Raw genomic sequence first — 16,451 nt, forward strand, 5'->3', positions numbered from 1 at the left:
TCTCAGGTGTACAACATGATTCAATATTTATAAGTATTGGGAAATCACCACAATAAGTCTAGTTAACATCCATCAACACATCGTTAAAAACTTTTTTTCTTATGATGAGAACTAAGATTACTCTCTTAGCAACTTCCAAGTATGCAATGTAGCATTATTAACTATATTCCCCATGCTGTACATTACATCCCCATGACTTACTTAGTTTATAACTGAAAGTTTGTACCTTTTGACTACCTGCACCCAGTTTCACCCACCTCCTACCCCCTGCATCTGGCATCCACCAGTCTGCTTTCTGTATCTAAGAGCTCAGTTAAAAAAAAAAATTCCACATGTATGTGAGATCACATAGTGTTTGTCTTTGTCTGACTTATTTCACTTAGCATAATGCGCTCAAGGTCCATTCATGTTGTTGCAAATGGCAAAAGTCTTTCTTTTTTATGGATGAATTATGTTTTATTGTGTGTATATATCACATTTTCTCTATACATTTATTCATCAATGGACACTTATGTTTTATCCATACCGTAGCTATTGTAAATAATGCTGCAATGAATATGAGGGTGCATGTATCCTTTTGAGTTAGTATTTTCCTTTCTTCAGATAAACACCCAGAAGTAGGATCTGGGTTATGTGGTAGTTCTGTGTTTAATTTTTCAGGAAACCTCCATACTGTTTTTTATAGTGGCTGTACCAATTTACATTCTCACCATGGGTGCACACAAGCTCCCTTTTCTCCACAACCTCACCAACATGTGTTATTTTTTCTTTTTGATAATAGTCATTCTGACAGATGTGAGATGATATCTCACTGTGGTTTTGATTTCATTTCCCTAATCATTAGTGGTGTTGAACATCTTTTCATATACCCGTTGTCCATCTGTATGTCTTCTTTGGGAAAATATCTATTCAGATCCTCTGTCTATTTTTTAATTGGATTTTTTTTTTTGCTATTGAGTTGTATGCGTTTGTTATGTATTTTGGATATTAACCCCTTATCAGATATATAATTTGAAAATTTTTTCCCAGTTGGTAGGTTGCCTTTTAATTTTGTTGATGATTTCCTTTGCTGTGAAGAAAATTTTTTAATTCACTGTGGTCTCATTTGTTCATTTTTTCTTTTGTTGCCTTTGGTGTCAAATCCAAGAAATCATCGCCAAGACTGATGTCTTACTGCTTATGTTTTCTTCCAAGAGTTTTATGGCTTCACATCTTACGTTCAAATTTTGATCTATTTTGAGTTCATTTTTGTGTGTAGTGTAAGATAGTAGTCCAGCTTCATTCTTTTGCATGTGGCTGTCTTGGACATGCTTACTTTCTTCCTGATTTTAAAACAAAAGCTTCTGACATTTCCTGTAGGCTTTTTAAGGTAATGTGGTAGGTAGAAATGCCCAACCCTGCCTTCCTGCTCCTCTTCCCTAAGATGCCCACATCCTAATCCTTGGAACCTGTGGATGTGCTAGGTTAAATGGCAAAGGGGAATTAAGGTTGCTAATCAAATGACCTTGAGATGGGGAGATTATCCTGGAATATCTGGATAGATTCAACATAATCACAAGGGTCATTGTAAGTGAAAGAGTGAAGGAGAAGAGAGAAAAGGAGAGAAGGCAGCATGGGAAAGACTCAACTTCTGTTATTGGCTTTGAGGATGGAGGACTGGGCTGTCAGCAAGAAATGTGGGTGACCTCTAGGAGCTGGGAAAGGCAAGGAAACAGATTCTCTCCTAGAACGTCCAGGGGGAACAGCCTGCTGACATTTTGATTCTAGCCCAGTGAGATCCATATCAGACTTCCAAATATAATGTAATAAATTTGTGTTATTTTATGCTGTTGAAGTAGCAAAAGAAAACAGATACAGGCACGCTTTCTTTTACTGATTCAGGCAGTTACCTTCTAGTCTTAGTTCATTAATTAAAACAATGGTTCAACAGTGACTTTTTATCAAATGTGTGTGTTTAATTCTTCATCTGTTCATATCTTCTTATGTGAATGATGCGTCTTAGAACTGTCAGCTAGGCCTTTGTGTTTCTTTTTCTTTTCTTTTTAATTTAGAAAAATTTTTATATTTAAGTATAGTTGATTTACAATGTTGTATTAGTTTCTGGTGTACAGCATAGCGGTTCAGTTTTATATATATATTCTTTTTCATTATATGTTATTACAAGATATTGAGTGTAGTACTCTGTGCTATGAAGTAGGACCTTGCTGTTTATCTATTTTATATATAGTAGTTTGTATCTGCTAATCTCAGACTCCTAATTTATCCCTTCCCGCTCCTTTCCCCTTTGGTAACCATAAGTTTGTTTTATGTCTGTGAGTCTATTTTGTAAGTAATTTGTTTGTCTTTTTTTTTTTTTAGATTCCACATATAAGTGATATCATATGGTATTTTTCTTTCTCTTTCTGGCTTACTTCACTTAGAATGACAATCTCCATGTCCATTCATGTTGCTGCAAATGGCATTATTTTATTATTTTTTATGGCTGGGTAGTATTCCATTGTATAAATATACCACAACTTATTTATCCAGTCATCTGCCAATGGACATTTAAGTTGTTTCCATGTCTTGGCTACTGTAAATAGTGCTGCTGTGAACATTGGGGTGCTTGTATCTTTTTGAGTTAAGGTTCCCTCTGGATATATGCCCAGGCGTGGGATTGCTGGGTCATATGGTAAGTCTATTTTTAGTCTTTTGAGGAATCTCCATACTATTTTCCATAATGGTTGTACCAAACTACATTCCCACCATCAGAGGGCATACATTTAAGTATGACTGGATATTGCAGACAGTAATGGTTGCAGAACCAGCTGCAGAAGTGTACTTAAAAATAGTTAGAATGGAAAGTGCTATATTATGTGTATTTTATTATGTTTTCTTTACATAAAAGAAAGAACATTTAAGTATGAAACACCAAAGGGACTGGGAGGTGGTGCTGCAGCTCAGCAGGTTTCTAGCAGAGGAGGGAGATGCTAGTTTTCTTTTCTTAACAGTTTCCCCAAGTAGGTTATCTTGAAACTCTCTTTACTTAGCTTAGGGTGAGTGAATGCACTTCCTTTCCTTCTCCAATAGGGAAGGGAGGAAAATTGCCTTTCTCAGCAGGCACCGCACGCCCTACGAGGCAGATGACTTTTTTCTCACCAGGCTTCCTTTTACCTTGTTGGACGCCAGAGTGCCTTTTGGTTGGGGCAGTTCTGACTTGATGTTTCTCAGTAGTCCCTGTCGGGATGTGAGTAGCCCATCTTCCGGGACTGGAGTCTATTTAGAATGTGAGGAACATAGTGCTTTTTTTTCTCTTCTTTGGGCATTAACCTCAATTCCAGAATAAGATGATCTCACTTGACATTCTCTCGCATGAATTTATGCTGATATATGAAAGTATAGAATGGGAAATGCTATAATAGACGTTACGAGAGAATAGAAAGACTCAGAAGTATAAGGATTTCTCATGTCACCTTGCCCTTTGAGATAAACATTTCATGTCTTCATTTAGAAATGAGAAGAATATGAAAGATCTCCCCAAAATGCATGTTTGTGGCTCTGATTTGTGTATTTTTCTCCCTTCTGTATCTGCCTATGTTCAATATGTAATTGGCCTGAGATCCCAAGCTGAAACTTTGGAGGCAGGATAGGGATCTAATCCATTAAGTGAAGCTCTGCTTCGGATGCTGACAGTGGGCAGGGGTACCTCTATGACATTGTACATAGATGTGCCCTCTTTCCTTATGTCTCAGTACTCTTGCCTTTGCAAATATAGGGTTCCGAGAGAAACCACTGAGCCTGAAATTGCGGTAAATCTGTAGTAATTAGATGGAGGAGGTAAGGTCCTAGGATACCGAACTAGGGTCCTCCTGGGTGTGCGACTGACTCTCAGTCTTTATCTATCAATTTGGTGAGGTGGCCAATGTCCCATTTGGACCTTAGTAGGTTCTAATAACACACAGATGCTGTAAGTCTACAACTTCAGACTGAAATGTTATTGAAGTGAAGAGACAAGCAAAAGACATGAAGAATTCCAGGGATTGTCCTGAGAAGCTGTTAAGTGTAGCCACTGCTTTGAGGCACCATGAACTTCTTAAACTTGACTGTTCTGCCTCCACTCCAGCATGATTCAAGTCTGACCATTTAGAAAAAGTGGTTATTAAGAATCCTGCATGTGCTCTGCCAGCTGTATGTCATTTTTAGAATATGGCTTTAGGTCTCTATTTTGAGAAGGCATTTTATTCAGTTTCCAGTTGGTCAGCATTACTGAGAGACACTCAATTCATCAGAGGTTACTTACAGGGCAAGCTCAGTTGGAAGAGGGAGATACAGTGATTCTAAAGCATCCTGAGTGCAGTCCTTTCCAAGGCAAGCAGCTCAGTTTCAACTTGAGAAGTTCCCATATTCTGCTGGGCAGCAGCTGCCATCCCATAGTTCATTTTTTTTATATTACTAAGGAATTCTCAAAGTATTGTGAATTATTTCCTAGATGTTTGGAATAATACTCTTGATTATTTTTGGAACTTGCTTGGTAGAAGGAAACTGTTGTATATTCTGATGAAAGATACAAGATCCAATGTAAATAAACATTTCATCAAGAGATAACTTACAGCACAAGCAACATTTCCTTCCTGTTATCTAAGATGCCGGTTTTAACACTCAGAATGGGCTATATTCACACTTTTAGCATACAACCGAATTTGAGAAAAATGAGTTCTTTTTTTATTGAGGTGAAATTTTCATAGAGTGAATGCAAAGATCTTAAGCATATGTGAAATTTTATCAGGTCTGATAAATGTATATTCCTATGTAACCATCATTACAATCAAACTATAGGACATAACCCTGAAATCTCCCTCATATTTACTTTTATTCCCCCAACTCCCTACAGGCATTGTTCTTTTTGTCACCATAGATTAGTTCTGCCTGTTCTAGAACTTCATATAAATAAACTCATGCAGTGTGGACCCTTGTAGGTCTGTCTTTTTTTCTCCTAACGTTGTTGAGGTTCACCCGTATTGTTGCATGTATCGGTAATTTTCTGAGCTTGTGGACTTGTGAGTTAATTTTTTCACCAAATGTGGGAAATGTCAGCTATTATTTCTTCAAGTTTTTCTTTTTTAATCCCATTTTCGCTCTCCCTGCCCTCTGGGACTCCAGTTCCATGTGACTAGACTACTTGATATCGCCCTTCATGTCTTTGAAGCTCTGTTCACTTTTTCCAATTCGTTTTTTTCTTTCTCTTTTCCTCAGGGTGGATTTCTGTTGACATGTCTTCTAGTTCATTAACTCTGTATTCTCCAATCTGCTCTTACATTCATCCAGTGACATTTTAATTTCAGACATTATAATTTTCAGTCCTTGAATTTTCATTTGGCTTTTTTTTTCATAGCTTTTAGTTCTCTGTTGAGATTATTATGACTTATTTTTTTACTTTAAGTCCATAAACATATTTATCATAGCTTCTTTAAAATCTTAGTTTGCTAATTCCAGTATCTCAGGGACTGTTTCTATCAATGGCTTTTTTTCCCCTTGATTATGGGTCACCTTTACCCACTTTTATGAATGTATAGTAATTTTTGATTATATACACAGCACTCTACATAATGCATTACAGAGACTCGACTCTGTTTTCTTCCTCTTATGAGTGTTCATGATTTGGTCTTGTAGACAGTTCAGTTGCTGGCTTGTCACCTTGATCTTCGGTATGTTTGGCCTTGTGTTTGTTCTAACATATCCCCAGCAACACTTAACATCTCCTAAGCTCTGTAATTTTGTAGAACTCGAACTCCAGACTTTGTCTCCAGTTGTGTGCAGGAAATACATTCTTTGCTCAGCTCTTTTAGACTTTCAGCTATTTCTTTCTTCTGAGCTCTTTGGAATTGTTCTTGATTACACACAATTCAGGGGTTAGCCAAGAATTTTAAGAGAATTTACATGTAGATCTGGGAGACTTTATTTTTGGATTCCCCTCCCCCCCCAAATTCTCGCCACTCTGGGAGCCCTGAACTGTACCCATGGACTTCTCACTCCAGTAATGCTATGTCTTTCTGCTTGAGTTCTCTCCACCCTGTGTCAGATGTGGACTGAAAAGTACTCCCGGGAGCAAAGCTGTGGAAATGTGGACCTCATGTCATAAATGTAGTTTTGTTGCTTATAAGTATTTCATCTTCTGCAGTTTTGATCTGCTTACATTAGCTCTCTGGTGCCTTCAGTGGTTTTGTGTGTATATTTGTGTGCTTCTATTTTTTAAAAATTTATTTTGTTGAGAGTTATAATTGTTACCTTTCAGTGGCTTAGTCAAAATAAACTGCTTCATCAATACTAAAACTTGACTTCAAAATGAGTTTCAAAATGAATGTTTTGTACTGTACACATAACAAAGAACAAAATTTGGGAAACGCTCAAATAAATATTTACAAATATGTTTTGCTTTCTCTCTGGCCTCATATTACCCCTTTCCCAGGAGATTTATGCTTAATACTTGTTTTTCTGCATGTCTCAGCCTTTTGAGCTGGAAGCATTTTCCCTCCCATGTTCCTAACCTTTGCTTGGCATGTTTCCTGATTGTTGTACCCTTTACATTAAATTGTGATAATCAATTTACTTACTTACATAACCTGTTGACCTAAATAAAGAGGGAAACTGAGGCAAGCTTGAGTTACCAGCAGTTGAGCTTCTTCAGGAACAGCAGAGGGATTGCAATTGGGGAAACGCAGGCTGTACAAGTCATTGGCAAGTCTGTTGAGGCCTTGGGGTGGGCTGTGTTTACGGGCAAGGATACACAGGGGGCTGAGCTCAGCCGAGCTCTAAGGGCGGCGACTTGAGGATGGGGAGGGATTCTTGGGGGATGTTCCTTGGTCAGGAGACAAGTCTCAGTCTTCTGTAAATCAGGCATTTATGGGAAATCTGTCTCCCAGTTCTCAAATTTCGTTCTTCTGAGGGTGCCTGTGTTGAGAGTGTCCATTTCCTGTCCTCTGGCTCCATTTCAGATTGAAATCCTTTCACAACCCCTTTTGACCAAATGGGGGCATGAGGACTTTACCCTGGCTTATGTCTAGCTCATTATCTGGCAGATGGTAAGCACTTAACGCATAAATGTATTGATACATGAATGGAAGAATTAAACAAAAGGGAAATATTTGAAATAAAAGTTTGAAACAAATTTGTGTGAAACTTCCATTTTTAGGGAGATCTTTAAAAGGTGATTTTCCTACACTGAATTTTGTTACCAATATTTTGCGTTCACTCATTTCAACATTAATTAAATGTTTGCATTGAAAAAAATATAATTTTATACAGTTGGAAAAGCAGAGTAATGAAGGCCGTCTGGAAGGCCAGAGGCAGGTCAATGGGGAGAGGAAAGATTAAATCCTGAGCTTATCTGCTCTAATTTCTCTTAAACCATAACTCAGGGCAGGACTCTGGAAAAATACTGACACATTAACGCATTCCAGATGAGTGAGGGACCATGGTTTTCTGTCACTTTATGTCACGTAGGTCGCATTTCAATCTATTAATGAAAGTTCCATTTTGCCAAGTAAGATAACCTGAAATAGCTTACACAGGAAATTCCAGTAAGATGACATAAAACGCTAATGTTAATAAATGGTCTGTTTCTCCTTTTTGAAATAAAGGTGGCTGAGATGGTGAAAAGTTAGGGCAGTTCTCGACCTACTGCTCATCCAGAAACTGAAAGGGTTTGGATTAAAATATTTTGCGTTCTTAAATAATTTTACTGTAACATTAACTGATAAACAAACTAATCCCCTCATTTGCCTATTTCATCATGCACGGTCATTTTTAATAAACATGCCAAGCATGGCGCTAGGCCTTGGATATATGTAGGTGAAAAAGACATAGTCCTTCCCTACAAAGGCTTCACAAAAAAACTGTAATATACTTTGAAATATTTAAATACTGGCATATGAACGAAGTGCTACAAGAATCCAAGGAAAGATTCTTTAACTTTGCTTGAAAAGAGATAGATAATGAACCTGGGGAAAAGTGACTCATGAATTAGGTCTCGAAAACAAGGTCAAAGATGTTTTAAAAAATCAGGTAGTGATTTAGAGATGTAAAGATGAAACTGGAGTGGAGGAGAGAAAGGCCTTCCGCTCAGAGAACAGTAGAAGGAGAAACAAGGAACTAATGTCTTAGAAGAGAGAATGATGATAAGGCTAAGACAGTTATAAATCAACCTGCTGGCAAATGAAATTAATGTCCTTTGGTGGTTTTTAGTCGAGTGCTTCAGTGCAAGGTACGGCAGCTAACTCTTCCATATTATCATAAACGGTTTAAAGATTAACGCTAACCAACCTGCTATGCGGTCAACTGCAATACAACAGCGCACTTAAAGGATTTGGCCTGCGGACATATTTTACTTGGACAGCACAGCCCTTTAAAATCTTTTTGAGCTTGAATGTGCCTACCAGTTTACAACAATTTCCACGTCTCATTATCACCCTACATGTGGTACTTGACACACTCAGGCTTTCTTCCTGACCTCTAAAGCTATTTCAGTGTGCAGTCTCTTATCTAGGGGCTGGTTTTATGATCATTTGAGAAACATTTCCAACATAAGATACAGTACCAATGAATAATTTGGATTACAGTTGATTTTGGAAGTTGCATTATTTTGTGTTAAAATGTTTGAGTCTGGGAAAATTCTGTTACTTTGGATTGTATAATCAACAGTGTTGGTTTTAATGGATGGATTATTAGGCATTAGTCTAAATTATCCAATCAGAGGGTTTTGATTACAAGAGCCTAGAAATCGGTCCGGACACATGCCTCAGCAGTGACCTTGGGAATGCAGTTACTGAAGATGGCAAAGAAGTTGTTGCACAGTATGATGCTTGTAACAGGGAAAACAGCAGTAATAAAACAACAGTAACATGGAGTTATTTCAAGGGAACTACTTTCCTTGATAGAAGCAGAACAGAAAGCCCTCCAAGACTTGAGTGAGGGAGATCTTGGAACAGAAACTGCAGAGGGGCAGTGTTTGTGATTCCAACAGTCCCCAGCGCTTTCTCACAGAATTGGACTTTCCTCTTCATTTCTGTCACTTTGTGTCCTGCTCTGATGACCCACCTCAGCCCCAGGACTGTCCTTCTTTCCCTAGAAAACTGTTCTCCTTTTTGGGTGGAAGTTCTCTGTGTTTCTTCTGTTAGCACACCCGAGACACAGAGAAGTATTAAAAAAGAACTCTCTTACATATTAAGCACTGCCATGTTTGAAATTTTTCAGCAGTTTCTGATTCTCATGTAACTCTGAGGGCTCAGACAATCCTCCTGGCTCCACTTTTTACCTACATCCTTGTCAGACATCCTAGTCTCTGCCTGAGCACGGTGCCCCCTGGGGACCCATGGCTTTGTTGCACTGACTCTCAAGAACGTCTTTAATGACACCTCCAGCTGGAATCTGGACTATTGGAAAAGACTTTTCCTTTTAAATCATTAAGTCTGTTTTCTTACAATCTTAGGGCCACTCCCCCTGTTCTGACATATGAGAGAATCTTTATCCGTAGATTTGCAGCCCAGATAATTGACCCTTCCATCTATTAATGGTGGAGCCTCTTAGGTTTAGATGGTCAGCCACACCCACATTTGGAGCATTCTAAGACTCATCCACAGGCCAGGGACAGGGCTGGACTCATGTCAGGCTTATTGTAGAGCCAGGATTCATGGACTAACAGAAGGTTCAGCTTTTGGCCATGTTTGTCAAGAGAAAGACCAGCATCTAGCAGAGTTGCCTGTGTTGTGTCGTAACAACTGTAGCCCATTTTTGAGAGCTCAGTAAGCCAATGTGATCCTGCCCGTCTGCTGGCACAAAAGTCTAGATTGGTCATATGAAATAACCATCATCAGCCATCATGGAAGCTGTTGGCACCTGCTGGGCTCTACCGTTTCTGCAGAGGCTGCTCGTGACTCCCTATCTTTCATGTGTTATTGTGTGTATGTGTGCATGTGTGCATGCTTCTGTGTACACGCAGGGAAGAACTGACATAAATAAACCTTTACACTGAAAATTTATAAACAGTAGTATTTGTTAGTGTCCTTACCTGCCAGGTGTCTCATTAGAAATAATTTGGCCAATAAACCACATAAAAGATTTTGCTGACAAGATGAGGTGTTTTTTTTAGTAAATATTACATGATTTTGTGTTCAAATATATATTATATATACTAAAACATTCTTATGTTGCTGCCTCACTTAGACTATTTTAGAGATTTCTTAGAGAAATTGCCTTCAGAGCTGTTAGTGAGTTTTTTTTTTAACATATTCTCAGTAGTGGCATTTTTTTCTTTTATCATTTGTGGGTGGGTTGGATTTTGAGAAAGTCAAAAGTGATTTGGTGTGAGCTCTGGTCAGTAAGATAGCTGATGATGGTGGGTATGAGAATTTCGGGGAAGGGAATAAAACTGAGTGTGAAAATAAATAACGGGATTTAAAGAAATATAACTCAAGCTAGCTGCCTCAGATCTTTCTCTTCTATCCACAGCTGAAGAAGGGATGACGTTGTGAGTAACAGCATGATGTTGGTAAGTAGCTGAAACGCCTCTGACCGTTTGTTTTCCAGCTTTAACCTCTCTCACAAAGAAGGGAGCAAAACCTCTTCTCTCTCCAAGATGCTTCATCGTACCTACTCCCAAGAGGCATTTTGTGGAAGGAGTGATGATGTCCTTTTTGCTCACTTTTGTATCTCCCACACCTAGTTCTCTGCACGGCGCATAGTGGTGTTTTCAATAAACATTTGTTGAGTTAACACAATATCAACATATTGACTTTTCTCTCCGGTAAACATTGGCCCTACCATTGGTAAAAGCAGTGTTAGCTAGGTAACTTTTAGATCATAATAAGTTGTAACTGACATTTAACTAGAGCTATACTGATGAATATAAATTATTTTTGCTTATAGTAATATATTTTAAAATACAATAAAGGTTGTTTCATCATGGTCACCTAACATTATTCTTTATCTGTTTTTGTCAAGGTTTTTTGGTGTAAAAGTATAGTTGATTTACAACGTGTTAGTTTCAGGTGTACAGCAAAGTGATTCAGTTTTATATATATATAATATATACACATGTATATATACACACACATATGTATTATTTAAAAAAATTTTAAAGACCTTTATTGTGATATGATTCTTGTATAGTAAACTATACATATTTCAGATGTACAATTTAATGAATTTTGATAGATGTATACTTTGTAGGTTATTACAAGATACTGAATATAGTTCCCTGTGCTATGCAGTAGGTCCTTGTTGTTTATCTATTTTACATATAGTAGCGTCTATCTGTTAATATCCCAAACTCCTAGTTTATCCCTCTCCCCACCTCCCCTTTGGTAACTATAGTTTGTTTTCTATGTTTGTGAGTCCATTTCTGATTTGTAAATAAGCTCATTTGTATCATTTTTTTTAGATTTCACATATAAGTGATATCATATGCTATTGGTCTTTTTCTGTCTGACTTACTTAACTTAAAGTGATAATTTCTAGGTCCATCCATGTGGCTGCAAGTGGCATTATTTTATTCTTTTTTATGTCTGAGTAGTATTCTAGTGTATATATCTATATCTATCTATCTATCTATCTACCTGTCTATCTGTCTGTCTATCTATCTATCTATCTATCTATCTATCTATCTATCTATCTGTCTATCTAAAACACAACTTCTTAATCCAGTCATCTGTTGATGGACATTTAAGTGCTTCCATGCCTTGGCTATTGTAAACAGTGCTGCTATGAACATTGGGGTGTATATATTTTTTTGAATTGGAATTTTCTCCAGATATATGCCCATCACCTAAGATTATTTAGGTTTTTGTTGTGGTCTCAGTAGACAATATAGGGCAGGTATTCATGGAAAGGACGATGATTTTCATGAGCACTTCTGCTCCTCTACTGGGCAGGCAGAATGATCCTGCCGGAAGTCAGTCTGAACTGGTCAGTCTTTGCCACACAGCTCTAGTATGTACCTAGATGGGCTCACACCAGCGGACCTCAGACTAGCTCTTCTCACTGCCTGGAATCCTCTTTCTGCAGATATCCACGTGGCCAGATTGTTTATTGTCTCTAAGTCTTAGCTCCAAACTACAGGATCCTAGAAGATATTTTTCTAATTGTCTCATTGAACTATGAGTCTTTTCAGGAAAAATTAGGTTCAATTTTGGAGAAATATAATTCAAAACAAAATTAGAGTGAAAAAACCCACAGCAACTTGGAAATGACATTCATAGGCAGATGATTCTGTTTGAAGACCTCAGAGGTGGATTTAAAAGCCTGTCTTCACATTGCAGGATTTCACGCCTTTTAAATGAAAGGAAAGTAGATGCAGCAACATGATGATTTTTTAATCTACTTAATGTCCATCGATTACTGAACATCTGGTTTTTAAGCATATTAACATTATGAAGTGACTGATGAACGGTCCTTCAAAATTACTGTCACTTCTTACTTTGTTATTGATTAGGAATGTATTTTATTTCACATTTCTACAGCCACATTTTCTCAATAAAGTGTCTTCTAAGAGCAATGCTTCCATGTTATTTTAAGAGTGGTATACTTAGCCCAGATGTAAATAAAAGGACATCGTCGTTTTAGTAGGTACGGTTGGAAAATGGGAAATACAGAGATGTTTGCCAAAGGACACATATTTAGTAGAAAGAAAATTTCATATTTTCTGGCTGTGTTGGGGATATTAGGAAAATGGAAGACATTTGCAAAAGAGCTTGCGGAGAACGTATCTTGCTGACTCTTAAAGTAAATCTAAACTTTAAAATGAAAATACTGACATACATTCTGAAGTATAGATTTTACTTTGTGAAGATATTAAGTGGAACATTAGAGTTTTGTTTAATTTCTTTATGTGCTCCTTTGTTATCACCCCATTTCCAATCAAGTTATGAGAACAGTTTTTATTATAATGATCTAAATCTGATTCTTATATATATATTTTTAATTCATGTCTCTAACTTGGATTGTCTGTGGGAAACCTGTTCCCCAGTGGCAGTGTGTCACATTATGGTTGTACAAGGGAAGATTTAATGCTGGGAATTGGAATAGGGGCTGTTTCAGTATACTCTAATTTTGACCAAAAGATCATTTTCAGTGACTTTGGTTTGAGAGTTCAACAGAAGTTTCTATTTTAGGTAGGCCTGTGATTTGTTGCTGGTGTTTTACCAGGAAGGAGATTTGCAGAGGATTAGTGAGGTCATAGGAGTTTTAGTTTTGACTTGACTGCATAGAGTACATGGCGCTAAGAAAAAAGGTGGGCTTGCAACTGAACTTTGGAGGAGGCTGGTCATTTATTAGCTTTTTTTGACGTGAAAATTTGTCATCACAACATTATTGTCACAAATCCAACAGGAATCTCACAGTAAGGCTTTCTTAGTTCTATGCTTTAGAATATTACTCCTCTATTTTAGACTTACAGTGAAAATGTGATTTCGGAGTCTGAGTGTTCTGATACTTGACTGCATGGTTCTTCCTGAGGTGGATAGAAAGTCAGGGTCAGATCTGTATCAGCTTCCATATTATTGGTTTTCCTCTCACTTTCTTCTGTCACTTTGGAGGAACAGCTGCCAAGGTTGGTTAGGGACGTTTTATGACTTTCCTCCCTCACCAATTCAAGTCTTTTAGCATTGACCTTTGTCCTTCTCTGAGGGGTAGAGATACTACTAGTCACGGAGAAGGAAACGGAACATCAAGGAGCAAGAGAAGTAAACCCGAGATGGGTAGTAGCCGTGAATTTTAAGGCGAAAGAGAATGGGAACTCCCTCCGGGTACTTCTCACACAGCATCAGGTTATAAAAGCATATAAAAATGTTTTATTGTTTTAGTTTCTTTGTCTAGAAGCGTAAAAAGAACCGAAGAGATGGAGAGCTGTAAAGCCTTACTTGAAAAAGTTCTGATAATCTGTTAGGCTGAATTTAGATTGTTGCAGAATGTCTTTTGCTTTTTACGTCTCGTGCTTGTAAATACATTTCTAAGTTCTTTCCGAATTTCGAGCATCTGTGTTTCACCTGAGAGCCCACAACAGATAACTGAGCAGATTGCAGACTCTTTTATTGCTAAAACATTAGTCCTTCTCCCCCATCTTCCCCAATATATATGCCCAAATTAAGGTATATTTGCACAGAAGGAACATGCTTATAAAGTTATCCTCATGCGTGTGATGACCATGATTTATTTTTATCGTGACATTTATTGCTGTTTGGAATATTCATGTTTATTTGTTTATTGTTTGTGTCCTCCCGTTAGATGGTAACTTTATTATTTTTATTTTTTAATTCTCTTCAATTGAAGTATAGTCGATTTACAATGTTGTGTTTATATATATATATATATATATATATATATATATATATATATTCCTTTTTGTATTTTTTTCATTATAAGCCAATTACAAGGTACTGAATATAATTTCCTGTGCTATACAGTAGGGCTTTGTTGTTTATCTATATATATAGTAGTATCTGCAAATCCCAAACTCCCAATTTATCCCTCCCCACCCTCTTTCCCTCCGGGTAACCATAAGTTTGTTTTCTATGTCTGTGAGTCTGTCTCTGTTTTGTAAATAACTTCATTTTTTCCTTTTATTTTATTTTTTTTTTTAAGATTCCACATATGAGAGATATCATATGGTATTTTTCTTTCTCTTACTGGCTTACTTGACTTACTATGATGACCTCCAGGTCCATCCATGTTGCTGCAAATGGTAAACGGTAACTTTTTTTTTAAAGCCCCCTAATAGATTTATGTATTTATTTATTTTTGATTTACAATGTTTATTAGCTTCTGGTGTACAGCATAGTGATTCAGTTATACATATATATAGTATTCTTTTTCATTACAGGTTACTACAGACCATTGACTATAGTTCTCTGTGTTGTACAATGAGATCTTGTTGTTTATCTATTCTATATGTAGTAGTTTGTATCAGCCAAGCCCAAATTCTCAATTTATCCCTTTCTCCCTTCTTCTTCCCCTGGTGACCATAAGTTTGCTTTCTATGTCTATGAGTCCCTGTTTTGTAAATAAGTTCGTTTGTGTCATTTTTTAAAATTCCACATACAAGTAATATCATTTGACAGCCATAAGTTTGCTTTCTATGTCTATGAGTCCCTGTTTTGTAAATAAGTTCGTTTGTGTCATTTTTTAAAATTCCACATACAAGTAATATCATTTGACATTTGGGTAGGTGGTAACTTTTATGAGAGGGAATGTTAATGTTACAAACCTATATTTCTGTCACCTAGAGCAGTGTCAGGTACACAGTAGGTGGTAAACGTTGAATAAATGGAAAATGAGTCCCCACAGTGAAATAGTGCCCTATCCTGACTTTGCAAATTTCTAACCATTGTTTGGAGATCCACACCCGTCTGTCTGTCTGCCTGTTTGACTTTTCCACTTGAATGTCTGATGGGAATCCCACAATTACGTTGTCCACAACATACCTCCTAATTTCTCAGACCAAATTCATTCTTTGCCAACTGTCTTGTCATATTAAGAAAATGGTTCCTTGTTTTCTTCCTTCACTCCTTGCATGTTACTCATCAATAAGTTCGGCAGCTCTACCTCCAAAAAAAGGTCTCAACCAGTCTGCTCTTCTTCCTCTTTCCATTTTCCACTTGGACAAGCCACTGCTGTCTCTCCTGAGGACTCTGCAATGATCTCTAAGTGGTTTCTCGGTTTCCATTCTTGCCCACCATCATCCATCCTCCACACAGCAGCAGCGATGTTATTGAAAAACCATAAACCATTTTAGAATGCCTTCCCTCTACCATTACAAGAAAACCCAAACTCTTCTCCACAGCTTGAAAGACTTCAGTACTTTGATTTCTGCCTCCTCTCCTATCTAGTCTTGTTCTACTTTTCTCACTAACCTCCAGCCACAATGACCTTCTTCCTGTTTATCACCCAGGCCACAGATGCTCCTGAACCCAGACCTGTTGAACTCGCCAGACCTTCTGTCTAGAATATTCTCCTCCCAACCTTGTCACTGCTAGTTCATCCTGTCATTCAGACATCAGCTCCAATCTACAAAAGTGGCCTCCAGTCAGGCTCCATCACATTCCCTAATTTATTTTCCTTATAAAATCTAAATGATATAAAATGCTTACATCAACTTTTTTTTTGAAACAAGCACTCCGTGAGAGCTGAGAATATGGACTTTGTCTTTCTTATTCCTTGCTATATTCCCAGGGCCCTAGAACACTGCCTGGTAGCAGGTGCTCGATAAATTACAATAAGCATGGATATGCAGATGAACATGTGAGACACGGTTTCACAAAAGTTGAAAAGACAGCTAATGACTGTAGTTAACAATACTGTATTGTGTACATGAAAGTTGCTAAGAGAGTAAATCTGAGAAGTTCTCATCATAGGGGAAAAATTGTAACTATGGGAAGTGATGGATATTAACTAAACACTGCGGTAATCATTTTGCAATTCTATAA

The 16,451-nt window shown here is 37.4% G+C and overlaps 1 long non-coding RNA gene across 3 annotated transcripts in view; it reads left to right on the forward strand.

Moving 5' to 3' along the window:
* The window catches only part of LOC116659338, a 329,390-nt gene that overhangs the window by 1,824 nt on the left and 311,115 nt on the right, over window positions 1–16,451 (forward strand). For all 3 annotated transcript variants that reach the window (XR_004314690.1, XR_004314689.1, XR_004314687.1), the window contains exon 2: window positions 10,483–10,522. This is a non-coding gene — a long non-coding RNA (uncharacterized LOC116659338). The remainder of the gene's footprint in view (window positions 1–10,482; window positions 10,523–16,451) is intronic.

The sequence above is a fragment of the Camelus ferus genome, chromosome 23 (assembly GCF_009834535.1).
Source record: "Camelus ferus isolate YT-003-E chromosome 23, BCGSAC_Cfer_1.0, whole genome shotgun sequence".
NCBI classification, from domain to species: domain Eukaryota; kingdom Metazoa; phylum Chordata; class Mammalia; order Artiodactyla; family Camelidae; genus Camelus; species Camelus ferus.